The 11,187-nt window shown below is 36.6% G+C and overlaps 1 pseudogene; it reads left to right on the top strand.

Moving 5' to 3' along the window:
• The first annotated feature begins 3,007 nt into the window (after positions 1-3,007).
• Positions 3,008-4,761, top strand: LOC119513006 (annotated as a pseudogene).
• Positions 4,762-11,187: the final 6,426 nt, after the last annotated feature.

Below are 11,187 nucleotides of genomic sequence, written 5' to 3'. Positions count from 1 at the left end.
CAGCTTCTGGAATACACTAGACTGTTTCCTGCCTCAAGGCCTTCTTGTGTGTTGCTTCTCTGCTTGGAGTGCCTCCTGCCTTCCCTATGCCCCACACACTTTACCTGGCTAACTCCTGCTAATCCTTTGGTGCCAGCATAATTGTCACTTTCTTAGTGAGGCCTTGCCTGACCAATGTGTTTACTATGTGTCAGGCGCGATGCTAAGTGCTTTACATATATTATCTCATTTAATCTGAATTAGATCCTCATTAAGTTCTCCCATGGCACCTGGTGCTTTTCATTTAAAGCATTTATCATAGTTTGTAATTAAATATATATTTGTGTGCTGTCTGTCTCCCTTTGTAGACTATAAACTTTCTCCTCGAGAACAGTAGCTATGTTTCTTTGGCTTACTCCTACAGTCCTTGTGCCTAGCACAGTAATGGGCAGATCATAGGCATTCAAAAAATATTTGTTAAATGAAAAAATGAATAGGAATCACTTGGAAGGAGGGCTGGGGCCTTCTTTTCTCTTTCAACCCTCCCTCTCTAGGTTATCTCATCAATTCCCATGGATTTAAATATACCATAAATCTGTATGCCGATGACGTCCAACTTTTTATCTCCAGTTCAAAGTTCTCTTCATTTAGTCATCAGAGTAATTGTCTGAGATAACCATCATTATTCCTATTTTACAGATGAAACACCAGGAGAAAATTATATGTTCCAGTGGCATCAGCAAATGTAGGGTTTCTTGGATATTACAGTGCATTCCTAAGAAGGTACTGCTGTATGGCCCTTATTGCAGAGTGCTGGCTTGATCATTTTAAACACTGCTTTAGTTGAGTTCAGAGTTAAAGACCCCTGTAGGAATTGTTATATAAAGACACCTGGATTGACGGACCCAACCAAGCTGATAGATGAAGATTCTGGTAATGAATGGGATGGGCTGAACTGGATAAGCAGCACTCTTTACCGAATTCTGATTTAAGAAGGCTTATTTTTGTCTCGGTATGCCCATGTATAATAAAAAGCACCATTTATAAATACTTACAAATGCTCAATTCAGATTTTAAGGCACTAACATGTGACTAAAGTAACAAATCCACTTCTGTCATTGTGAGATTACAGTAGGCTTTACTTCCTATGCTACTGTGTAAAACCATTTAATAATGGACACTAATCCAAATGCCTTAAGAGTCTTGAAATGAAAAGCTACAATTGGTTAATAATGAAACTGTCCCTTTGTGAATAACTAATCCTCTTATCAGGTGAAGTCAGAGCTAAGTCTAGGAGTTGGCCCAGGAAATGAGGCAAGAGAGGGCACTGAAGGTAATGAGGGCCTGGGGGCAATTCTGCATGTCAAGGATCAACATGGAGTTGCTTGGCAAGTTCAGGGGACAACCAAAGGTTTCTGTGAGGTTTCGGCATTGATTAGGAGGGGAAATGGCAAGAGATAAGGCTGGAGAATCAGGCAGGACCTTCAAGATCCTGATATTATATGCTTATGGCTTACTCTGAAGGCAGCAGGGAGCCACAGGAGAGCTGTCAGCAGAGGCGTGACATAGGGTTTATATTTTAGAAAGATCAGGATGGAGGCTGTATGGAAATTGCATTTGAGGGCTCTTGGGGAAGGGGAGGTAGGAGTGAAGGTAATGGATGAGATATAGGGCATGGAAGATAAAGAAGAGCCAAGATGGCATCAGGTTTCTGGGCTTGGTTAGGGTTGGTGGAAGCTGCTCTCTAAAGTGGTAAAAGAAGGATTGTGTTTGGGGGCAGAGGAAAGAAAGGTGAGTTCTGTTTTAGACATGTTGAGTTGGAGGTACCTATAGAGATGTCCCAGTGAGCAAATAGTTATAAAAGTCTAGAACTTGAGGGAAAGACCTGAAATGTGCCTGATTTAACAACACAGAATATATTAGAGAGCTCAGTAAGAGCTGTTTAGGTGGAGAGGTGAGGCTAAGACCAGAATGGAGGGACCTGAGGAATGAGTGGGAGGTGAACAAATGCATACAAACAGGAATAGACTGACCACTCTTCAGAAACCTTGCTGTGGGGAGGGGAGAGGGCAGTGTGCTGGAGGAGATGAAAGGATACCTTTTTTTTTTTTTTTTTCAAATAAGGTTCTTTTTTAAAAATGTAAAACAGGAAGTACATACAGAGAATTTCTCTTTGACTCCTACCCACACATTACCCCTCCCATGTTAGTCAGGGTTCTCCAGAGAAATAGAACCAGAAGGATATGTGTTTTATGTATAGAGAGATTTATTACAATAAATTGGCTCATATGACTGTGGAGGTTGGCAATTCTGAATTGTATAGGGCAGGCCCAGGCTGGGAACTCTGATAAAGGTGATAGTGTATTATTCTTGTTATTTTTGTGTGTGTGCTAATGAAGCTGCCAGGGATTGATTTGGGTGATGAATGTACCACTATGTAATGGTACTGTAAACAATCGAAAGTACGATTTGTTTTGTATGACTGCGTGGTATGTGAATATATCTCAATAAAATGAAGATTAAAAAAAAAAAAAAAAAAGGTGAAAGGTGATAGTGAAGTCCTTAGTCCAAATTCCCCAGGAGAAGCTAACTGGCTAGAAATTTTAGCAAAAGCCACAAAGTCTTCTTCTGACTTCTGAATCTCTTAGTTTTAGCTTTTATGACCTTCAACTAATTAGATGAGTAGATTACCCACATTGCTGAGGGCAGTCTCCTCTGTTGACTTCAGATGCAGTTAACTGATTGTAGATGAACAAATACCATTATTTGTTATTATCACAATAGCAAGTAGTCCAGTGTCTGACCATACAACTGGACACCACAATCTAGCCAAGTTGACACATGAAATTAATCTTCGTACATCCTATTTTTTTAAAAATAAAAGTATTAACTGTATGGCTAAGAAAATTCAAGTAACACAGATGTTATAAAAGTAAAACTAGGGGTGGGTGTCGGGTTGACCACGGCAGTGGCTGTGATTGGCTCAGTCGCCCTGCCCGGGGACTGGGCTCACATTCTCCCTAAAGGTATCAATATGGCAGAGGCTTCTTTCGGAAGTTTGAGTCCAGTTGGCTCTTTGTCTTCTGAGGATCATGATTTTGACCCTGCTGCTGAGATGTTGGTTCATGACTATGATGATGAAAGAACTCTTGAAGAAGAGGAAATGATGGACAAGGGTAAAAACTTCAATTCTGAAATTGAAGACTTAGAAAAGGAAGGAAACATGTCTCTGGAAGATTTATTGGCATTCTATGGCTATGAACCTGCAATTCCAGCCATTGCAGATTCCAGTGCAAATAGCTCCCCAAGTGCACTTGCAGATGAACTACCAGTTATAACACTAGACAAACACTGCCTTCCTATTCTTCCAGGAGGAAGTAGCAAAAGACCTGTTGTAGGGTGATGATGAAGAAACACAGTATTCCGCAGATGATCTGACACCATCTGTGACTTCCCATGAAACCTCTGATTTCTTTCCTAGACCTTTACGATCAAATACTGCATGTGATGGGGATAAGGAATCAGAGGTTGAAGATGTTGAAACAGACAGTGGTAACTCACCTGCAGATTTGAGGAAGGAAATAATGGTCGGTTTGCAATATTAGGCAGAGAGTCCCCCTTATCTTGGAGAGTACAATGGTAATGAGAAAGTGTATGAACATGAAAACCAGTTACTTTGGTGTCCTGGTGTAGTTTTGGAGAGCAAAGTTAAGGAGTACCTTGTTGAGACTTTGTTAAGAACTGGAAATGAAAAAATAATGGATAGGATTTCTGCAGGACTATACACAAGGGACAATGAACAGGCATTCTATGAACTTCTTAAGTGTAATCACAATATAAAGGAAGGAATTGAAAGGTACTGCTGCAATGGAAAGGCATCTCAAGAAGGAATGACTGCATGGACAGAGGAAGAATGTCAAAGCCTTGAACACACTCTCATGCTCTTTGGAAAAGATTTTCATCTTATACAGAAGAATAAGGTGAGAAATAGAATAGTAGCTGTATGTGTGGCATTCTATTATATGTGGAAGAAATCTGAATGTTTTGATTACTTTGCTCAACAAACGAGATTTGGAAAGAAACGATATAGCCATCACCCTGGAGTAACGGATTATACGGATCGTTTGGTAGATGAAACAGAAGCTCTGGGTGGGACAATAAATTCTTCTGTCTTAGCTTCTAACCGACCTGAGCCTATTCCTGATCAACAGCTGAATATTCTGAACTCTTTCACTGCCAGTGACTTGACAGCTTTGACCAACAGCATAGCAACCATTTGCAACCCCACAGATGTGAGTTGTTTGGACATAGCTTTCTTCCACTGGGCAGCACACCCAGTGGACAAGTAAATCATGTGCCTGTTGTAAAGGAAGACTTACTCACTGCCCAGCAATGGGGAAAGTGATTGTTTTAATTTATTTGAGACTGGATTTTATCACTCGGAGCTAAACCCTATGAACATGAGCAGTGAAGAGTCAGAAAGACCAGCGAAGAGACTGAAAATGGGCATTGCTATCCCTGAATCGTTTATGAATGAGGTTTCTGTAAATAATTTGGGTGTGGACTTTGAAAATCACACATCACATCACCAGTGCCAAAATGGCTGTCTCTGTGGCTGACTTTGGCAGCCTGTCTGCCAGCGAGACCAATCATTTCATCAGTGCTCACACTCAGCATCAGCACACTGCCCTCCGAGTGAAACAAGTGGGGGCCCAGAAACAGTGGGCGTGCAGGACCAGGAAACTTGAGGGGAGCTATCAGGTTTGCTTAGTCTTTCACTGAAAGTTTGAACCTTTTTCACTACGACGTAAGTGATGTCAGTATGTATAGAAGTATATCTTGATTTATCAAGAGTATTTTCATTTTTCAGTCCATAAATGTGGAAACGAACTATGATCAGCAGAGTGGGAACTAGGATTGAACTCTGTAGTGCAGCTTTAAGCTCTGCTTTTCTCTTCCTTATCCCCAATACCTCCTCCCTATTCCTTTCCTTTTCTATAATTTTCTTTTCCCCACTGCCCTTACTCCCAGTTTTAAAACCTGTAGACAGGCCACCAGCACAGAAGTTCTGAATTGAATGGAGTGACTTCTTTTTGTGTAAATTCCTTTTGCCGTAATGGATATAGTGGAATAACAATGTTTACAGGTACCAATCTTGATCCCTACTCGATGTAGCATTTTTTTTTGGTTTTAGTTTCTTGATAAAATAAAAGCAGGAGTAAGTTTCTTTAAACTGCACAAACATGCAAGGATTTTTTAAAATGGAAACTTCTCTCATGTTATTCAACTAGAGCACTTCGGTTTACAAAACAGCAAGTTCATCTTTATGGAAGCCAGCACAAGGAACTATGTGCAAATTGTGAAGACACTTGCTTGGATCCTGTTTCAAAATTCTAGACCAGGGCTACCTTACACAGAATTGGTCATTTTACTGCCAGTAGATTTCAGTGTAACTTTATTTATTGGATAGAAATTTGGTGTTTGAAGAAATGGTATTCAGATGGGGTTTTGTCCACCATTGTTGAAGATTGTAATCTTAAAAATCATACCGGTCACTGTATAATTTAGTTTATCCTGAGGCCGTTGACTTGCGGAGGCACAGTCTACTAAGCCTAAGCCTAAGATGTTGCCACTCAATGGTTTACATTTTGGAACACCTCTTAAGTTGTTTGTAGCACTGCAGTTCAAAGTGTTAACTTTTAGGAGGGGCTTCTAGATTTTATAGATAATGCAATAGAACCTTGAAGTATATTTAAACTTTTTTGTTTAGCTTGAACATTTGTAAGAAAAATATGAGTTCCTATGTGAAATAGATTGGTACTTTACCACTTTAAGTTTTAAAAAGTGACAGATGTTTAGATGCATCTCAAACTTAGTTTTATTTTTATACTATACATTGTGAAAACAAAGCCATTGTCATAAACGTTGGCTATTTTGCATCTTTAAGTTCTAAGGTGAATTCACATAATATATATTACAGTATTAGAATGTAATAAGCTTTGCTTTTATAGTTCAGTTGAAACAGAACTTAACTTTTTTTTTGTTCTGTCTTAATTAAAACTTTCTATTTCTACTAGTTGTGTTGCTTTGCAAAAAACTTAAATGTTTGGCTGCATTGCTGATATTTGTAAGTATAAGTTGCTTCAAGGTTGTGCTGACAAGTAGATAGAATATAGTGGGACCTTAGAACTGATTGAAAGGGGGGGTATTTATTATACAAACTGTGAACTGCAATGACATCCTTAGTTTTGGATGATGTGTATTCTTGTTTTTCTTTGCAATATTTTAATGAAGATTGCTTTGAAGTGTTTACGCAGTAGCACGTTCACTACAAAATTTAGTTTATAGCCCAGTGGACAAAAGTAGTTAAGTTAATAACTTAAAATCAGTCTCTAATTTATACATTTCAAGTCTAGCATTCCTATATGCACACAGTGAATGATGGGTAACTTGGGCCCTATGTTGCTTTCTAATATTTTTATCCAAGTTGTCAGCTTCTTATTGCTGTGTTGTGCTAAACTTTGAACCATGTTTTTTTTGTTATTGTTGTTAAAAATCAGTACATTTTCTGTAAGTTAGTAAGATGCTGGCCATGATTTTCCATTGTTACAACTTCAGTTTTGGCTCTGGGTTTACAGTGGCTGGTCTGTATAAAATAATATACACAAAGATGACTGAATGCTAATACCAGTTGCACTTAAATAACATGCCTATTCTCAGTAGTTGATGCAGTAATATATTCAGTTTATCTATGAATTGCTGGGATCTTGATATAAGATGGAAACAGTGTTTCTCATCTAAAGTTTGGATTATCAGCAAGTTGAATGGACACTTTAGTTATTTAATAAAGATTTTTGACCAAAATCAAGAAAATGGTATGAGAGAAATAAATTCCAGCTAGATTTATAGATTTTTAAATGCCAATCTGATTTTAGTCTCTTAGACAGTGCTAGCTAGCTGGTAATGTTTACTTTTAATTCTTTGTTAAAATGAGGCAATAATTTGCAAGATTTTTGTATATATATGTGTAAATTCTTCATATCTTTTTAGATCTAATTCAGTATTTTCTGACTACTGCTGCCATGTATAATACCATTTTTGTGCATGCTTGATGTGACATTCATAAGTTATACCACTATGACTTTATCCATGTAAAATAGTTATTTATTGAATTTCTTCTTAAAAGCTGGATTTTTCTGGTTTTCTTTTCTTTCTGTTTAAGCATCTTAGCAAAGAATTTGTTACTGTTTATTAAATGAATTGCATTTGAGAGCATGAAATAACCAATTTGCAATCATATGAAGAAATAGTAATGCCTTTATTATCAAGTGTTAAGAACAATTCTTGTAACAAACTGTGATGAATTCTTTCTGTTCATTTTTCCTTTGCTGCAATATTTTCATATATGAACAAACCAAAAATCCATGATGAGCAATTGCAGTGTTGGCTGATGTATCTTTTATGTACAGGGAATTTGAGAGGACAATGGATTCATTTAGAACTGTAACTGGTGCTGTGATTATAGCAATACTTTACTTTTGTTAGTTGTACTTCATCTTGTTCATGCTAGATCTTTAGATGTTTAGTTTTCCTCTTGTCACGATCAACTGCTGAATTTACTTGAAAGATGTAGAATACTGTTTAAAAACTACTGAAGTGTGTGCAGTGAGGTCAAAGAATTGTGCAATTGTTTCCTTTTAATTTTTAAAATTGAGGGTCATAAATATTTGAGAACGTCAGATCTAACAGAGCGTAGTGATACTATTTAATTTAACCAAAGTATCTAGTGATTTTTTCAACTTTGAATGTAAACTGATGAATAAACCTGACCACCAAGGGGTATTGTTTGCCCAGAGTTTCAAAGCACATTGTCTAAAATGGAAATTGAAATTTATAAAAATATTGACGTTACTATGTTTTTTAAAACTTACCTAATTTTTTCACTAAAAGGAGGAAACTATTAGTTTTATCGTCAAATATGGTAGATCTTAATATTTCTCTTAGCTGACCAGTGATTCCAGTTGTTCCAGTTTGAAATAAGTACCCTGTGAGTTTGAGATCAATTAGTGACAATCAGAACAAATTTTAGTATCAGATGTTCAAAAGGAAATTGCTGTTGTTGCACTGATTTTAATATTTGTACAAAACACTGATTTTTTTGAGCATTATTTTGTATTTGTTGTACTTTAATACCTGGTGTACAGTTCCAGAAATAAAAATCTGGAATTCTGTTTTTTTTTCCTTTTGGTTCATGTGAGTATTTGCCGCAAATAGATTTTTTATCTAATGAATCTTGAACTTTACCAAATGGGTAGCTACTTTACTGCTGTTAAATTAGTTTTAGATATAAGATTTTTGTTAGGTAAGTAATAAGATTTTTGTTAGGTAAGTAATAAGGTCTGTTAGCAAAATAAGTTTTCTTTAAAACTTCTATATAATTTTCCATTTATAATAAATTCTAACCATCCCAAGGTGAGGATCATACTTTTAGTTTAATTCAGGAAACATTTATTAAAGGTCTGCTATGCTTTAAACACTGTTCTAGGCAGCCATATCTTTTAGGAAGAAATGATGTCTGAAATTTAATCAGATTATTATTTGACAGAATATGTTTATGGTGAACTCGTTTAAAAAAAAAAAAAGTAAAAGTAAAACTTCAGTCTATTTCTTGACCAGATTCCTGAGCTGTGGGTCCTGCACCCCATCATAAGCACTTTCCTATACTTCTGGCCCCTGTCCGTTTAAACATTCTCAAACCTCTTTCACCCAATCAACAACTACGATAATGACAGCAGAAACCTTCACCCCTATAGCCTTTATGTATTGTTACCCCCTTTCTTTCTACCATAGCCAAAGCTGTCAAAAAAACTAAAATTAAAACTGAAATTAAACTCATTCTTTAACCCATTATATCTTAACTCCCATTGAATACTATTGAATTGTCATTCACAACTGCCAAATTCAGTGGATACTTGTCAAGCCTCATCATATTTGATCTCTTTGCAGCACTTAACAGTATTAATCACATTTAAAAAAATTTCCTTTTCTCTTGTTTTCCAAAACTGCCCCATAGTTTACTTCCTATATCTCTGGAAATTTTCTTCCTTTTGAATTATCTACGTTCTCGTTAAATTTTGGGGCGTCTGTCCTCTGCCCGCTCTTCTTCTTGTGTAATAAGATCTCTGGCAACCCTAGCCACTCTTTAATTACATTCTGGTAAAGAACTTGGGCTCTGGAGCCAGATGGCCTGGGTTCAAATTGGGCTCTGTCCCTTCCTTGCTGAGTGACCTTAGCCAAGTTACTTTCACACTCTGTTTCTTCATCTGTAAAATGGGAGTTATAATGATACCACTTCATAGGGGTGTTGTGAAGGTCAAATGAGTTAATGCATACAAAGTGCTTAGCCCATAGTAGTCTTTCAATAAATGTTGGTAGTTATTATTATTACTATCATTTTACTATCACCCATATATTGCTGACTCTCAAAATTTATTAAGATAATAAAACACACTTCTTTACTTCTGACTACTGCCCTCTCTCCTTTTCATGGCCAGACTTTTTTTTTTAATTGTGGTAACATATATATAACACAAAAATTTCCATTTAAACCATTTTTAGGTGTACAGTTCAGTGGTGTTAATTACAGTCACAATATTGTGCTATCACCACCATCTATTACCAGGAATTTTTCATGACTCCAAACAGAAACTGTACTTATTAAGCAAAAACTCCCTATTTCCCCTTCCCCTGCCACACCCCGCCTCCACCTCTGGTAATCTTTAATCTACTTTCTGTCTTTACAAATTTGCTTATTTTAAATATTTCTATAAGTAGAATTATAAAATATTTGTCCTTTTGTGTCTGGCTTATTTCATTCAATGTAATGATTTCAAGGTTCATCCATGTTGTGGCATGCATTGGAATGTGATTCCTTTTTTACTGCTGAATAATATTCCATTGTACATATATGCCACATTTCATTTGTACATTCATTTGTTGATGGATGTTTTGGTTGTTTTCTACCTTTTTGGCTATTGTGAATAATGCTGCTATGAACATTGGTGTATAAGTATCTGTTTGAGTTCCTGTTTTCATATCATTTGGGTATATATCTTTGAGTGAAATTGGCAAGTCATATGTAATTTTATGTTTAATATTTTTGAGGAACTGCCAAACTACACAGGAACATTGTGAGAGTTCCAGTTTTTCCATATTCTCTCCAACACTTGATATTTTCTGTTTTTTTTTTTTTTTTAAATAGTTGTCATCCTAGTGGGTGGGAAGTGGTACATCATTGTGGTTTTGATTCACATTTTCCTGATGACTAATGATGTTGAGTGTCTTTTCATCTGCTATTGGCTATTTGTATGTCTTTTATGGAGAGATGCCTACTCAAGTCCTTTGCTCAAGTTTTGTTTGTTTTTATTTTTTTTTAATTAGGAAAGTTACAGGTTTACAAAAAAATCATGCATAAAATACAGAGTTCCCATAAACCACTGTTTTATTTCCTGAGCTGCTCAAGTAATACCATGAAATGGGTCAGATTAAACAATGGGAATTTATTTGCTCACAGTTTTGAGATTAGGAAAAGCATCCAAATCAAGGCATTATCAAGGTGATGCTTTCTTCTCAAGAGACTGTGGCATCTGGGGCTGACTGCTCGTGATACTTGGTCCTTAGCTTGTCACCTGGCAAGTCATACCGCATCTCCTGCTCTCTCCCTTTTTTTCTGGGTTCCGTTGATGTTCAGATTCTTGCTTCCTGTGGCTTTCTCTCTCTATGTCTGAATTTCATTCTGCTTATAAAGGACTCCAGTAATAGGATTAAGACCCATCCTGATTGAGGTGGGCTAAACTTCAACTGCAGTAAGCTTCTACTTACTTCAAAAGCTACTACTTACAATGGGTTCACACCCATCGGAATGAAGTAGGTTTAAGAACATGTTATTCTGGGGTACATAGTGCTTCAAACCACCACAACCACCCTATTATTAACACTTTGCATTAGTGAGGTGCATTTGTTACAATCCATGAAAGAACATTTTTATAATTGTGCGATGAATTATAGTCCATCATTTGAAATAGGGCTCATTGTGTTGTACTGTCTGATGATTTTCTTTTCAAATTTTTATTCTAGAAACATATATACAACCTCCAATTTCCCCTTTTAACCACATTCACATGTATAATTCATTGCTGTTAATTAGGT

Source organism: Choloepus didactylus, chromosome 2 (assembly GCF_015220235.1).
Source record: "Choloepus didactylus isolate mChoDid1 chromosome 2, mChoDid1.pri, whole genome shotgun sequence".
Lineage (NCBI taxonomy): Eukaryota > Metazoa > Chordata > Mammalia > Pilosa > Megalonychidae > Choloepus > Choloepus didactylus.
The sequence above is the reverse complement of the archived record's forward strand: the minus strand, read 5'-3'. Positions and strand labels throughout refer to the sequence as shown.